The sequence below is a fragment of the Wyeomyia smithii genome, chromosome 2, assembly GCF_029784165.1.
Source record: "Wyeomyia smithii strain HCP4-BCI-WySm-NY-G18 chromosome 2, ASM2978416v1, whole genome shotgun sequence".
NCBI classification, from domain to species: Eukaryota; Metazoa; Arthropoda; class Insecta; order Diptera; family Culicidae; genus Wyeomyia; species Wyeomyia smithii.
In genome coordinates this window covers 15,595,065-15,612,400 of record NC_073695.1, presented here as the reverse complement: position 1 = coordinate 15,612,400, position 17,336 = coordinate 15,595,065, and the positions used below count along the sequence as shown (strand labels likewise).

The following is a 17,336-nucleotide window of genomic DNA, read 5'->3' as shown; positions in this document are numbered from 1 at the left end:
ACACCTTAAAGGTTTTTGTGATGCACTTTATTATTCCCCAGGACTTCCACCGTCACCATCAGCTATACGAGCCGAATTAAAAAGTTAGTCAACATTGCGCTTTGAGAAGAGATCTGGCACCTCTGATAAGTGAAACCTAGTTGCCAAATCAGCGGTTTTTTTCATCGCTTATCTCTCCCTCTGAGGATCTCTAGGTTATACTAACTTTACTTTTAAATACTGGCACTGAAATTAGCTATAGGTATATTTTAATCTGAAGATTTAACAGTAATTATATAACGAGCTGCAACAAAAAAAATCCACAGTTAGTGCTTACCAACACAGTTATTATTATTTTACATAATACCACCGACAAACAGACGGTTCCAACTTGTGCGACACCTACTGGACATATTCCGATAAACTTTCAGCCTTTCTGCTGTTTTGGAAGCACGGCGCACGACAACTGTCATCTGAGTTCGAAGGGAACAATCACATCAGCACCACTACCGCTGCGGCGGGAATATTCCGCATAACTGAAACTCATTTGAATTCACCATTATTTTGTCCCACGAAAGTAAATTTCGTGGTACGTCTGTTTGTCTGTGATAATAATTACTCAATGACATACCTAAGGCAGAATTAAACCAGAGGCACAAATGTTTTCCTACGTTAGAATTTTCCTTCAATTAACACTTTCGAAGGCCGCTGGAAGTTTTGACACAGGGATTAGTACTATACAAACTGCAAAAATTTAATTTCGCTTGGAACACTAAACAAATTCAAGCTAATGAACTCGAAAGTTGTGTATTGCTTCCGTTTCGTTCAAATTATGTCTTTTTGCTTGCGAAAAGTTAACGTTTTTCCATTTGTTTAATTTGGACAGATAAAAATAATCACCAAAAATTCATGTTGAGTCGGATATTTTTGAAACATTTAAGGAACAACAACACAACACAGATATGTTTTTGCATTTCTAAGCTAAAAGCCCACGTCTTTGACTTGACGACACTTGCGCCATCTTTTTCACACACTTTCATCCACTTTTTCCTCAAATTATAGTCGTTTCTGACGATCTTTCCTGTTTCCGGGGCTTGCTTTTGTTAATCGCCCAGAATTTTCCTATTTGGGGAAGTTCTGGCAAGTTCGGTGGATTTGCCTCCTTTGGCATAAAAACAACATTGTTGACTTCGAACCACTCTATCACCGACTCGTGGGGCCAGAGAAAGGGCAACAAGCGCATCTGGAGACGTTTTTATTTTTATATTTGGCCGTAGATTGCATTTCTTTCCATGTACTAGGTACGCAACTAGCCAAGAAACATTTTTTGGCTAAGCTCTTTTATAACTAATCTTATTCAGCTGACGACTGAACATAGGTCGAATAATTTTTTTTTAGGGTGTTCAATCAGCTTCTAACCAGTCGGTTTTGGAGAACTAAATCAGCTACTTGGTACATTCGACTTCCTAAATAGCCGATCAAGGGTTTAATAAGAAATAACTCAGCCATTTGAACAACTTTTATACATACTGATCGATTCTGTAGAAGCGATTAATGATTCTTTGTACAGCTTGTAGAAAAACTCTTTTACAGCCAACAGTAGCTTATAGCCTAAATAAGTGCCTATATGACGATTTCGTAGTTAAAATTGTACATTCTGTCTCTCTGAAAAAGTGCTTTTTTAGTTTTATTACAGCTACGATAAATATAATTCAAAATTTATATTCGTCTTAAGGTGGTAGTGTGTAGAAGCCACCACGTGGTCGGCTACGAATTTTCAGTGCCACTATACTCGGGAATAGTTAATGCTTTATCTACAAAAACACTTTCTTATGTTTTCTAACAAACATGATGATATGTTTTCACAAGTGACGTATCAGCTATTACTGCATTTGAAAATTCGAAGTCGACCACGTGGTGGCTCGAAGTCGGCCATTTATGGGTTCAACACGCTTCCACCTTAATTAAACAATTTGTTTATTGTTTAGGCGATTTGAACACATTTTTGCACTTGTGTGTGTGTATTTTTTATCAATTATTTTTATATTATTGTTAGTGAAAATCATCTTTTTAGTATCCAATTACTTTACTGCGAATCTCGAACTCATGCTCATGAGGTTGCTGGTAGAACGCGTTGACGATTCGTCTATCTTGACATTCATGCATACGTATCGATTTAACCCGTACATCTATTTCCAGTTTATTTCATTAACAGTTTTACATTGGCTGTATATATACTGAATTGAAGCTGAACAAGCGCTTCAGCATTTGTATCATATAGGTACCTGGTTCATAATATAACCACGAACAAATCCGAATTTGTATACCATACTTTTCCGGCTTACTCCTTATGTAAATAAAGAAAGAGCAACGCCCTTTGACGACATTTTGAGCCTTTCGGCTCGAGTTGTTCCATCGCCAAACCAGATAAAAGAGAGCAATTCCTTGAACCGATTTTTGGTCATAGCATTAATAAAATGCGTGTTACTCGTTTGGAGTCTCAACTAGAAGAGAACATTTATTCTTGAGGTAACTACAATCTGTTCGATCAGCACTCATTTATCTGAGGCTGTATCTTATGCTCTTGATCGATCGGCTCTATTAGGCCGTGTCACTACAGTTCTTATCCCTTATATTTTTTTTTTAAATTCTGATAATATAAGGGTTTTTAAATATCTATATAAATATCTCAATTTAAATAGGGTTCGAATGCTAATTACACTAGCTAAATCAATTCTAATATAAGTTATTTTTAATGTTTTTTTTTTTTTTTGTATATACACTTATTCGATAGCCTGTGGTCGTAGGATTAATTTATCATTTGAAATTGATTTGTTTTTCTATTCTTGCTCGTTTTAATCTTTCTGAACGCCTGACAATTGGGCTAATGATTTTTCTTTTACAACCTCCAGCTGTGTATCCATCTAGCAATGAATCTCTTGGTAACCGCTCTTCTGACACCGAGGCTCCTCGGAATTCGCTTTTGTTTTTCTCGTCATCAGCAACCACCCGCTTTTCTTGAGCAGCTCCAGATGCACGGGAAATTACGTTTGGCCTATGAGTTATCGTCATGGTTCTCAGCTGATTGCGATGAGCGCTTAGTACCGCGCTTCCAATGATGATCTGGAAAATGTTTTTGGATATTCTTTTAATATATTTTGCATCTATCCATCTCTCAATCGTACTCGGTCTATGGTTTTTATATTAAAGCTTATCACCTGCCACCAAATTATCAAAAGGATCTAAAATTTTACATTTACTCGCGATGAAGTTCTTATTATCAAGGGAAGGTTCAGTTTGATGCGCTGTATAATTGCTTTTTGGATTTAATAAATCTAAAAGCGTTTTAGGTTTGTATTTAAATACCTTTTCAACCGGCAAACTACCGTCGATTGTAAGACATGAATTTCTGTAGTTGATTAAAAAGTAATGAATTTGAGACTCTATGTCCAAGCTTTTTATATCAGGATCCAATAGAAATTTTTTTAAAACATCTTTTATCAGTCGTACCATTCTTTCTGCTTGGCCATTGCTTGCTGGATTATAAGGTGGACTTTTTAATACAATGATACCTTGTCGCTCCATAAACTTTGTAAAGGAAAGGGAATTAAATGGGGGACCTCCATCGGTTACTATTACGTCTGGTAGGCCAAATGTGGCAAAGAAACCTATGAACTGTTTTATAACCTTCTCTGAATCAGTTCCAGTCTTCATTATTTTAACTTCGAGCCATTTACTATGGCTATCTATTATAAGTAAAAATATACGTTGCTGAAAATAAAAAAAATCAGCGTGTATCCGACTAAAAGAACGTGTAGTTGGTATCCACGCTGATGTTTGCTTAGGTTTATGCTGAACAGTCATTTTATTACATATGCCACAGTTTCTAACGTGATCTTCTATCTCAGCGCTTATCCCTATCCAAAATACGCAACGTCGTGCTAACTGTTTCATTTTTATAATACCTGAGTGGTTCAAATGCAACAACTTAAGAATTCCCCTGCGCATTGAAACTGGTATTACCACTCTACCCTGGAAAATTAAGCAGCCCTGACATATTTCCAAATCTTGATGGTTGGCGTACATATCTGTGAAACATTTATCCAGTTTTTCCGGCCATCCGTTCGTCATGTACGCGATAATTTCTTGTAAAAACATATCATTTGTAGTTTCTCGAGCAACTAATGAAAAATCAAGTGGAAATTCTTGAGAAAATTTAATGCTTTTTAGTACATGACTATCATATTCTTCTGGAACCTGATTTCTTGTTGGAAATCTGGAGCAGAAGTCTGCATTGCCCATCATTTTTGATGGACGATACAAAATTTCGAAATCATAGATTGCCAGATCTAGAATATATCTTTGTAGACGTGTAACAAAAATTGCATGTCTACCTGATTTACCAAAAATACCCACCAAAGGTTTGTGGTCCGTATAGACAGTAAATTTGTGTCCATATAAATATTTGTGGAATTTTTTTATCGTGCACACAAGAGCCAGCGCTTCCACATGCAATATTGGGTATTTCTTCTGGGCGTCATTCAACGAGAATGATGTAAAACTGACCGGTTTTTCATAGCCATCAATGATGTGTGCTAGAACACCTCCTAACCCATATGTGCAAGCATCTGATACCACTACAATCGGTTTTTGTGGGTTATAAAAACCCTAGAAGATTCCCATTCAAAAGCGCCTGTTTACTAGCTTGGAAAGCCAAATCACATTTTTCATACCAAATATATCGTACATTTTTGCGCAAAAGATTATACAAAACACTGAGCCGAGCTGACAAATGTGGAATAAATTTCCCATAGAAATTAATTAAGCCCAAAAAAGCCTTCAGTTCGGATGTATTTTTTGGAGCTAATGCATCTTGAATTGTAATGATTTTATCTTTACAAGGTAATAAACCTTTCTCAGTGATGATGTGTCCCAAAAATGGCAGTGAGGTTACAAAAAATCGACACTTCTCCCAATTAACCTTGATGCAAATATATTAAATACCAATATAGTTCACTTACGTGAAATTATGAAGACAAATTGAAAATGACAGAAGCGTTAGTCACCTTTTCGACCGCTAGGTGCGCCACTTCTGATTTTGTTCTACACGACATGCGAAATAGAGCAACTTTTGACAATAATATTACCCTAATGGGTACACTGAAAAAAAAAATCATTTTATTGTGAAGTGGACGCGGCCGAATATTTTATAATAATAAAGTTCGCCTATGTATAAGGCAATCCATGGGTGGTGTTCCACGGTTTGTACGTTTGTCGACCTCCGACAATATTTTGAGTTGTAAAATGGCGACTTCCGGTGACTGGGAAACTGCCGAAAATGACCAAATACCACCTAATATGTTTTTTTTTTAACTAGAATGACGCTCAGAGGCCAGAAATTGTCTCTGAATACCATTTTGAAATCCAAGATGGCGACTTCCGGTTTCTGAGAAACAGCGAGATATGACCAAATACCATCCAATATGGGTATTTCCGAAATCGTGATGATGCACTGAAACCACAAATCGACCTCAGACAACATTTTGAGTAGTAAAATGGCGACTTTTGGTGACTGGAAAACTGCCGAAAATGACCCAAAAACAACCAAATATGGGTGTTTCTTTAACCAGAATGATGCTCAGAGGCCAGAAATTGTCTCCAAATGTCATTTTGAAATCCAATATGGCGACTTCCGGTTCCTAAACAACAGTGGCAAAAGACCAAATAACACTCATTATGGGTGTTTCCGGGATTGTTATGATGCACTGAAGCTACAAATCGACCTCAGATAACATAATGAATTGTAAAATTACGACTTCCGGTAAATGGGAAACTGCTGAAAATAACCAAATAACACCCAATATGGGTATTTCTTCAACCGGCCGATTTCCATCCAATATGAGATGTTTCGATACCAGAATGATACACAGGAGCTAGAATCGACAACAGACAACATTTTGAATTCTAAGATGGTGACTTCCGGTTTCTGTAGAACAGCCGAAAATGACTAAATAACACCTATTATTGGTGTTTCTTAAACCAGAATGACGCTCAGAGGCCAGAAATTGTCTCCAAAAAAAATAGCCTAAAGGGACCAAATACCACCCAATATGAGTGTTTCTTCAACCAGAATGATGCATGGAGCTAAAAATTGACCTCAGACACCATTTTGAATTGTAAGATGGCAACTTCTGGGAAAGAGCCGAATACTACTGCATATGAATATTTCCGTAATCGAAATAATGTATAGAAGCCAAGCATTGACCCTGGACACCATAATGAATTCGAAGACGACCACTTTCAGTTTCTGGAAAACAACGAAAATAACTGAATACCACCTAACATGAGTGTTTTCGGAATAGAGGTGATGTACTAAAGGCAAAAGTCGAGGATGTTGTCATTCCGATAAAACCAATAATTTCAAACGATCTAAACAAATCGCAACTAATCAATGAATTTGGAATGTTGAAAATTATTGAATTAAACACAAAAATAGGCGGGATGAAGTTTGTCGGGTCAGCTAGTAAATACATAAATATGCTGGTTAAAGCAAAGCTGCAAGTGATGAATACGAAGATTAGAACTCGAGAGCAAAAAATTCGGAGGGATAAAAAAAAAAACAAAAAATACTTTCAAAACGGAGAAAACTAAACATTAAATAATAGTTTTTGCATAACAGTTGTTATCACTAATTATGTTTGTTTTGTTGAATATCTTTTATATATAATATAATAAAGCTTTTAAACCAATTACAACATGATATGTATCCATACTTAAATTGTTAAATTGATAGAACATTCAAGTGTTATCTAAGCTAAAAGTTGCACAACAACCATATACGACTATTGACAACCATTGTGCGGTTTCTCCTTTTATCTTTTTCACGAGGTAATTGAAATATTCATTTAATTGTACACTTCGTGGCCTGATTATTGAGCTTGAGCTTGACGGCCGCACATTTTGTAGTTGCTTCCCGTGATGGATCTGAGCTAGTGAAGTTACACAGGGAACCACGTATATAGCAACTTGGGATTAGTTAACCATTTACACGTCGTGGCCTGATTATTTGAATATTTCTTCTTCGTGCCTCGATAAGCTACATCTATTATATCATCAATATTTAACTCCCGGAATGGCGTTAGTTTTACATACAAACAATATACGCACGAAATCTGCAACATATTTTTTTCTGTGAAAGTATGAAATTGAGTCAACTAAATCTAAAATTGAGTAAATTCAGTTTCGTGTGTGAGAATGTCACACGCTCACAGAAATTCAACAACAATGCACAGTGATACAGTAAGGCAATGTAGGCGGACACGAGTTTTTGGATGTGATTTTGTGGTTTTAGAGTAAATTTTTTTTCTAAGAGCTTGTTTCTTATATTAAGTCTATTTTTTATGTGCAAATGAAAATTAGGGTGCTCCTGAACTCGACTAAATGAAAAAACTTACTTTTTATTTGCATAAATAAATGTATACATTCATCGGCACAGTTGTAGATCAACTAATTTTAAGCAACTTTCGGTATTTCTTCACAATATTTATACAATATTTGTTCTATCAAATGATACCAAAAAATATTATTTATGTTTGCCCTAAACGGAGACATCAATATATCAAAAGGGCCTAAAATAGAAATAGTGAAAACTCTTCATCTGTACAATATATCGACAATGTTTTTTCGTCAAAATTGGCGTATTTTTGATTAAAGTTACCGAAGAAAACTTTGTTTTTAAATTTGAATTGAAAAAATAGAGCGAAAAGACTGTTTTTGGAAACCAAATTTCATGTCTACAAAAAAGTTTTTTTACAAAGTTACTTAGAATTAGTTGGTCTACAAGTTTGCCAAAGAATGTTTTATTTCGTTGATTTTAGGACCACCCTAATTTTCATTCGCACATGAATAGAGGACTATGTATAAAAAACAACTTTTTACAAAAACTATGGCTTTAAACCGCAAACCAAAATCGCAACGAAAGCCTATGTCCGCCTAAATTGCCTTAGTGTACCACTGTGCAATGAGTTTAGTTACCTTTTTCACCACAAGAGGGGGTGTTCCCTGTCTGTCTTCACGGGAATATATGGGAAATTCGAGAGTGAACTATATTGTTATTTTAAGATATTTGCTTGATGTTAACATCTGATAACCGCTTTAAAACTTTTAAAAGTTTTGATTTGCATTCTCTCTTATCTTTGCCAGATATTAGCACGTCGTCTAAGTAGCAGATTGGGCCAATTTACTAAAAACGATGAAAAAAAAATTTTTTTAAATATATAAATAAATTAAATAAAACATAATTTAAATTTAAAATTGAATTTAAGAAATAAATTGGTCTCACAATAAAACGAAAATTATTAAAATCAATCTTAAATAAGGTTGATAAAATGTCGATGGAAAAATCTCTCGGTAATCAAACCGAACGAGATATATTTTCCAAAAATGCAATCTGCTAAGTTCCTACAAGTGAATCTCCACCACGCTAAAGGCGCATCGGCAGTCCTTAGTAGGAGATTCAAAAAGGATGAGCTAGACATGGTTCTTATTCAAGAACCATGGTGCAATAAAGGTAATATATTAGGGATTTAAATGAATTCTGGCAAACTGTATTACGACGATTCACAGAGTTCGCCAAGAGCTGCAGTTCTAGTGAATAAAGCAGTAAAATGCTATCCTGTTACAGAATTTGTAAAACGAGCTATTGTAGCGGTCATGGTTCAGGTGCCAACCACCAGGGGGAATACTGAGGTAATTGTTGCTTCGGCTTATTTTCCAGGTGAAATAAATGAGGCGCCTCCTCCTGAGATTGCTTCGTTTGTCAAATTTTGCAGAGACAATAATAGGGCATTCATCATAGGCTGTGATGCCAACGCTCACCATACAGTTTGGGGGAGCAAGGGCGTTAATGGTCGTGGTGAGTGCCTATTGGAGTTTCTCTCGTCGAATAATATAGATATTTGCAATAAAGGTAACAAACCAACATTTACAAACGCTAGCAGAGGTGAAGTTTTGGATCTGACGCTATGCAGTCCAGCAATTTCTGTGAAAATTGCTAACTGGCATGTATCGGATGAAACCTCACTATCTGATCACAAGCACATTTTGTTTGAATGGATTGGTGGGAAACCATCATCTGTTACTTACAGAGATCCTAAAAAAACAGACTGGGATCAATATGCACAATATTTGCGAAAAGATTCACCTTTACATTGTAGCAGAATTGAAACAGTTTCAGAACTGGAATCTATGACAATTCAGCTAAATGAAATGGTGATAAATGCATACAATAAAAGTTGTCCCGCCAAACAATCGTCCTCAAGTAGGGACGTGCCATGGTGGAACAAGAAGCTTGAAAGTCTTCGAAAAAATAGTCGGAAACTTTTTAATAAAGCAAAACGTACTTCAGACTGGGCTCAATATAGAAGAGCCTTAACTGAATATAGCAATGAAATCCGGAAATCTAAAAGGAGGTCTTGGGTTCAAATGTGTGAATCTATAGAAAAAACTCCAGTTGTTTCTAGATTACAAAAGACTCTTGCCAAAGATCATACCGTTGAGTTTGGCAATCTAAAGCGTCACGACGGAATCTATACTAGTGGTCCTCGTGATACCTTAAATCTAATGATGCAAACGCATTTTCCCGGTTCTATTGAAAATACGGATTCAGCCATCTCTGATTTAGTTGAAATTTGTTCTACGCAGACTAGCTCTTGGTCTGCTAGAACGGAAAATACTGTATCAGATGTGGCGGATGAAATTTTTACGAGAACCAGGGTGGAAAGTGCTATGAGATCCTTTGAGCCTTTTAAGTCTGCAAGTGTAGATGGAATATTTTCAGCATTGCTTCAAAAAGGTGAAGCAATACTAATTCCTTCTCTCATTGAGAAGGTTCATATTCCATCAAAATGGAGGGTAGTAAGAGTAATCTTTATACCTAAAACTGGGAAGCGTGATAAGACGCATCCTAAATCATTCAGACCCATTAGTCTTTCTTCGGTTTTGTTGAAGACAATGGAAAAAGTGCTGAATGATTTCATTCATACATCTTACATGCAAACAAAACCACTTTCAAAGTTCCAGTTTGCCTATCAAACTGGAAAATCCACTATAACAGCGCTTCATACGCTGGCCATGAAAATTGAAAAGTCACTTTCAGCTAAAGAAATTGCTCTGTGCTCTTTCTTGGATATTGAAGGTGCTTTTGATAATGCGTCCTATTCTTCAATGTCTAGTGCAATGAAGAACAAAGGATTTCATACGAGCATTGTTAACTGGACTTATACCATGCTTGCAAAAAGAGAAATCACTTCTGAGTTGGGAGGTTCGTCTATTACGGTAAGGGCAACGAAAGGATGTCCGCAAGGAGGTGTTCTTTCGCCACTTATGTGGTCTTTGGTGGTGGACGATCTTCTCAAAAGCTTAGAAGCAAAAGGTTTCGAAGTTGTGGGCTTTGCAGATGACATAGTCATCTTGGTAAGAGGAAAGTTCGACAACATAGTTTCGGAAAGAATGCAGGAGGCTCTGGAGTATACCCAGTCTTGGTGTATAAAGGAGGGTCTCAGCATTAATCCGACAAAAGCTGTAATCGTACCTTTCACTAGAAAGAGGAAATTCAATCTAAAAACTCTCAAGCTTGGAGGAGTAGAAATTCCATTCAGTGAACAGGTTAAATACTTAGGAGTTATCCTTGATGCCAAGCTAAACTGGAATGCGCACCTTGACTATGCAATCAACAGGGCGGTCAGTGCATTATGGTTGTGCTCCAAAACCGTTGGGAGAAAGTGGGGCTTGAGACCGAAAATGGTGATGTGGATATTCACATCTATTATACGTCCAAAACTGACCTACGCTGCGTTAGTGGGTTGGCCAAAAACCAAAGAGTCCACCGCTAGAACAAAGCTAGATAAAGTTCAACGACTTGTGTGCATTGCTATAACAGGAGCAATGAAAAGCACCCCGTCAAAAGCTCTTGATGCAATTCTTCATCTGCTGCCGTTGTACGAATACGTGCAACTAGAAGCAGAAAAGAGTGCCTTGAAGCTAAAAAGAACAAAAACTATATTGTCAGGTGATCTTGTGGGTCACCTGACAATACTGGACATTTTCAAAAGAGGGCCAGTGATGAGTATGAATGGAGACTGGATGGCACCTCAGGATATCCATGATATTCCCTACAAGGTATGCGAAACGTTGCGTGCAGACTGGGAAGTCGGAGTTCCTGATGTCCGTCCCGGTTCAACGATATTTTTCACAGATGGCTCAAAAATAGGTACCAAAACTGGTGCAGGAATCTTTGGCCCTGGAATTAATATTTCAGTAGCAATGGGACACTGGCCAACAGTGTTTCAAGCAGAGATTTTTGCAATCCTTGAATGTGCGAATGTATGTCTGACTAGGAAATACATACATGCAAATATTTGTATTTTCTCTGACAGTCAAGCAGCACTGAAAGCACTTGATGCTTATAAATGTACATCCAAGATTGTCTGGGAATGTATTCTCACATTGCGACAGCTATGTCAAACAAACTCAGTAAATTTGTATTGGGTTCCAGGACATTGTGGCATTGGTGGGAATGAAAAGGCCGACGAACTTGCAAAACAAGGATCTAACTCACAGTTTATCGGCCCAGAACCTTTCTGCGGTATATCAAACTGTGCAGTGAAAATGGAGCTTAAACGCTGGGAGGAACAAAAGGTGATAACCAATTGGTTTGATGTCGAAAAGTGTTCCCAATCTAAAAGATTTATCACACCAAACGAGAATCATTCGAAAAAGCTCCTAGAGCTCAACAAAAGAGCTCTTTGTACATACGTCGGTCTAGTAACGGGGCACTGTCCGAGTAGATATCATTTAAAGAACATAGGCCGGGTTCAGGATGATATCTGTCGCTTTTGTAATATGGAGAGCGAGACATCGGAACATCTGCTGTGCAGTTGTGGTGCATTATTTAAACGCAGATCAAGATTTCTTGGCAGTGGCTGTTTACAGCCCAAAGAGATTTGGTCTTTGAATCCTGGGAAGGTGATTGGCTTCATAAACCATATTTCACCTGACTGGGAGCGTGTCGGTGCAGGTACCTGATCACTCAACAATAGTGGTCATTTTTTTTTTTTTAAAGGGGGGATTTGTTAGTAGCTTAAGTATTTATGATAAATATTAGTAAATAATGAGTATGTGTGTCCAATCACAAATGGTGACTTCTCAACACTGTTAGAAATTTGTAATTTTAATTGTTAGGATTTGTTTGCTTTAGCAATTAGGACTTATCATTCGTAGGGATTTAAACCTACTTGTCAGAAAAGGGGAAGTAAACTTACAACTAACTTAATTGCTAACTTATTGGCTATAAAGAGAGCTTATCGTAGCAATTGAGGATTGCAACGATTTTTGTCGAAAATTGTTAATAATTTTATTTGACATAGCTTCTAATGGTTCAACACCAGTAAGTCTATGTAATTCGAGTGTACCAAACCAAGGAGGACGCTTCAAAATCATTTTCAGAATTTTATTCTGAATCCTTTGGAGCGTTTTCTTCCTTGTTGAACAGCAACTTGACCAGATCGGTACAGCATAAAGCATTGCTGGTCTAAAAATTTGTTTGTAAATCAGAAGTTTGTTTATTAAACAAAGTTTAGAATTCCTGTTAATAAGAGGATATAAACATCTCGTATATTTGATGCACTTGGCTTGTATACTCTCAATGTGCTCTTTGAAAATAAGTTTTTTATCATAAATTAGTCCCAAGTACTTAACCTTGTCGGACCAACTTAAAATAACCCCATTCATCTTGACAACGTGATTATTGTTTGGCTTGAGGAAAGAAGCCCTAGGCTTATGCGGAAAAATTATCATTTGAGTTTTAGAAGCATTGGGAGAGATTTTCCACTTTTGCAAGTAGGAAGAAAAAATATCTAAACTTTTCTGCAATCGACTGCATATGACACGAAGACTTTTTCCTTTTACGGAAATGCTTGTGTCATCGCAGAACAATGACTTTGTGCATCCTGGAGGCAAATCAGGAAGATCTGAAGTGAATATGTTGTACAGGACTGGACCCAAGACTGAACCTTGAGGTACACCTGCTCTGACAGGAAATCTATCAGATTTTGAATTCTGATAGACAACCTGCAGAGTTCGATCAGTAAGATAATTTTTTAAAATTTTGATTAGGAAAATTGGAAAATTAAAAGTTTGCAATTTCGCAATCAAACCTTTATGCCAAACACTGTCGAATGCTTTTTCTATGTCTAAAAGAGCAGCTCCAGTGGAATAACCTTCAGATTTGTTAGCTCGTATTATATTAGTAACTCTGAGCAATTGATGAGTTGTGGAATGCCCATGGCGAAATCCAAACTGTTCATTTGCAAAAATTGAATTTTCGTTGATGTGTGACATCATTCTGTTAAGAATAATTCTCTCAAACAGTTTACTTATTGAAGAAAGCAAACTGATTGGTCGATAACTTGAAACTTCAGCTGGGTTCTTATCCGGTTTTAAAATGGGAGTAATTTTTGCATTTTTCCATAATTTGGGAAAATATGCAATTTTGAAGCAGCAATTGAAAATTTTCACTAAAAATTCCATTGTGCTCTCAGGGAGATGTTTGATTAGTATATTAAAGATTCCATCGTCACCAGGTGCTTTCATATTTTTGAAATTTTTAATAATTGATTAAATCTCATTCAAGTTAGTTTCAATTATTTCTGCAGGTAAAAAATTCTGGGAAGAAATTAAATCAAATTGACGTGTGACTTCATTTTCAATTGGACTCACAAAATTTCAAATTTGAGTTATGAACACTCTCAAACTGCTGAGCAAGTCTTTGAGCCTTTTGTTCATTGGATACAAGAAAACGTTCACCATCTTTTAAAACTGGAATAGGCTTTGAAGGTTTCTTAAGAATCTTCGACAGCTTCCAAAATGGTTTTGAATATGGTTTCAATTTTTCAACTTTAGTCTCAAAATTTTGATTTCTCAGAAGAGTAAATCTATGTTTAATCTCTTTCTGTAAATCTTTATAAATAGTTTTAAAAACAGGGTCACGAGAACGTTGATATTGACGTCTGCGGACATTTTTCAAACGAATTAGAAGTTGAAGATTTTCGTCAATTATTGGTGAATCAAATTTCACTTGAGCCTTTGGAACAGAATAATTCCTGGCATCAACAATTGCACATTTTAATGCGTCCAAAGCGGAATCAATATTCACTTCGTTTTGCAAATCAAGCTCATTATTGAAATTTCTCTCAATATGAGTTTTGTATCTTTCCCAATTAGCCTTGTTATAATTAAAAACAGAGCTCATAGGGTTTAAAACTGATTCTTGTGATAAAGAAAAAGTTATTGGAAGATGATCAGAATCAAAGTCAGCATGTGTGATCAAATCACTACATACATGACTTTGATCTGTAAGCACCAAATCAATTGTTGAAGGGTTTCTTACAGAAGAAAAGCATGTAGGACTATTCGGAGACAAAATAGAATAGTATCCTGAAGAACAATCGTTGAATAAAATTTTGCCATTGGAATTACTTTGAGAATTATTCCATGAACGATGTTTAGCGTTAAAATCGCCGATTATGAAAAATTTCGAACGATTTCTGGTGAGTTTTTGTAAATCACCTTTAAAATAATTTTTGTGCTCGCGTGCATTGAAATGGTAAATATGCTGCGGCAATAAATAAAATCCCAAGTTCAGTTTGAATTTCAATTCCCAAAGTTTCAATAACTTTCGTCTCAAGATGGGGAAGAGCACGATGTTTGATTCGGCGATGAATAACAATTGCAACTCCACCGCCGGAACCCTGAATCCTATCATATCTATGAACCACGTAATTGGGATCATATTTTAATTTTATGTTAGGTTTCAAAAATGTTTCAGTAATAATTGCAATATGCACATTATTTACTGTTAAAAAGTTAAAAAGCTCATTCTCATTGGCCTTCAATGAGCGAGCATTCCAATTTAATATTTTAATTGTTTTATTTAAAATCATTGCTAAATTTTAAATTAGAAACAATTTTAATAGTAAAATTTGTGCCTATTTGAATGGCTTCAAACATTGATTTTGCCTGCAACATGGCGTTCATAAGATCGAACATTGCCTGTTGCAAAAAAGAAAGTTTACCTGCCGTAATAGGCCCCAGGCAATTGACATTAGAAAAAATATTTTCGGCAGCAATATTAGCTGGAGTGATAGGTGTACAATTATTTTCTAGCGTGTTTTGCTTACCCATATTAACGGTCATTTTCGAACTACCAACACTAGGCGGTAGAATGTTCGAACTACCTGTAACCTGTGCATAAGTTAAACGGGTATGCAAAGGAGTAGGTAAACTATGCGTCACTGGTACGCTTGGAGAATTTTGTTTTGAAGTTGGTTTTAATTGAGAAATTGAATTTTGTTTACCTTGCCTTGCCTTAACAATTGCTAAACGGACTGGGCATTGATAAAAATTTGACATATGGTTGCCGTTACAATTCGCACAGCGAAAATTTTTACTCTCTTTCACAGGACATGTGTCCTTTTTGTGAGAAGAGTCTCCACAATTAAGACATTTTTGGTCCATGTTACAGAATTTGGAACCATGGCCATAACGTTGGCAAGTACGGCATTGGGTGATATGCTTTTCACCACCGCCATACTTCCTATAAATTTCCCACTTTACACGCACATTATACAAAGCATGTGCTTTTTCAAAAAATTTTAAGTTGTTAACCTCATTGCGGTTAAAATGAATTAAATAACAATAGTGGTCATTGTATTTTGCAAGGGGACACGCATAGCAATTGACTGGGATATATATTACAAAAGTTCACATCAATGGACAACGTAATTCTAATTCCCTAACAGAAAAAAAAGTAGCAGACCACGTTATCTAATCCACATAGTACTTGGTCCATAATTTGTTGAAAAATTGCTGCTGAGGACGATGCCCCTTGCGGTAACATGTTGTAGGTAAAAAGACCCTTTATAGTATTTATCACCATGAAGCGTCTAGATCTCTCCGATAGTGATACTTGGGTATAAGCTCCTTGCAAGTCCAGAGAACAAAATACCCTACAGCCTGCTAACGAGGCAAATAAATCCTCAGCCACTGGTAATGGATAAGAATTGGGTATAATTAATTTTTTTATCGACACCTTGCAGTCTATGACCAAGCGTATATCTGCGTTTTTCTTCGGTACCACTATTACAGGTGAGGCCCATTCGCTAGTTTTCAGAGGTGTTATAACGTTTTCTTTTTCTAATTTCTGTAAATGCTCAATCACTTTACTGCGCAACTGATAAGGGACATTATAAGCTTTTTTAAACACCGGTGTGTAGTCTTTCAAGACAAGATCACCTTCATAACCGCTAATTGGTGTTGAAAAATCTTTTGTGAAAACATTTGGAAATTTTTCTTTAATATCAATAAGCTCACCTTCTGGTTTTTCTAATATGTTCTTTATATTTCAAAACTCATGGAAATTTTTCCGTCATTCTTGGAAAAATATATCCATCCAATCTCTGCCTAGTAATGGAACGAAACAGTTATCACTATCAAGAATTACTAGATTCACTTTTTCAATTTTACCACCCAACATCACATCAACTTGTATTTCTCCGAATACCTTTAGTTTTGATCCGTTTATGACCGCTAGTTGCTTACTACTTTTTATCAAATCTATATAATGCAATATATCTGAATACATTCCTCTACCAATAACCGTCACCGCAGAACCACTGTCCACTTCCATTGTTATTAATTTACCACCTACCATCGCCTTGATAAAACAAGGTTCGTCAATTTCTTCAATTGCATTCGTCAATCTTCTAATCATCATGCAATTGTATTCACCTGATTCGTCACTTGAAGCCTCAATATCGATTTTTAATTTGTCAAAATACGCGTCGATTCTCTTTGATGACACGGAGCCTTGGTCTTCGATAAATTTCACATCGTTTCTTTTTCTATTTAATCTGAAGCAATTCCGCTTAATATGACCTTTAATGCCACAGTAATTACAAATCAATTCCGGGTGTCTGTAATCCGTTTGCCATCTACCCCTACTTCGACTCCTGCTGCGTTCATTACGACCTACTGCGCTACAGCTCCTATCGAATCTACCATTACGCGATCTATTGTCACTATTGTTGCGAACGTCGCTTCTGCCGTAATTATTAAAATCATCACGTCTGCCCAATCTATCTTTGACTGCTGCCACTTGAAAATGGTTTTTATTATTAATTATTCTTGCCCTGGTATCAGCTAGCTCTCTATTGACGATAATTTTTTCAGTTTTCTCAAGAGTCAATTCATCTTCGTCGAGTAAGCGTTGCTGTATGTTTTTTATCGTAAACTCCCATTAC

At 36.4% G+C, this 17,336-nt stretch overlaps 1 protein-coding gene across 1 annotated transcript in view; it reads right to left on the bottom strand.

The window, feature by feature from the left end:
- Positions 1–944: 944 nt before the first annotated feature.
- Positions 945–17,336, bottom strand: part of LOC129725829 (electron transfer flavoprotein beta subunit lysine methyltransferase-like) — a 43,512-nt gene continuing 27,120 nt past the window's right edge. Inside the window, exon 8 of the mRNA XM_055682108.1 lies at positions 945–3,102. The gene's annotated coding sequence lies outside the window, so the exon portion shown is untranslated. The remainder of the gene's footprint in view (positions 3,103–17,336) is intronic.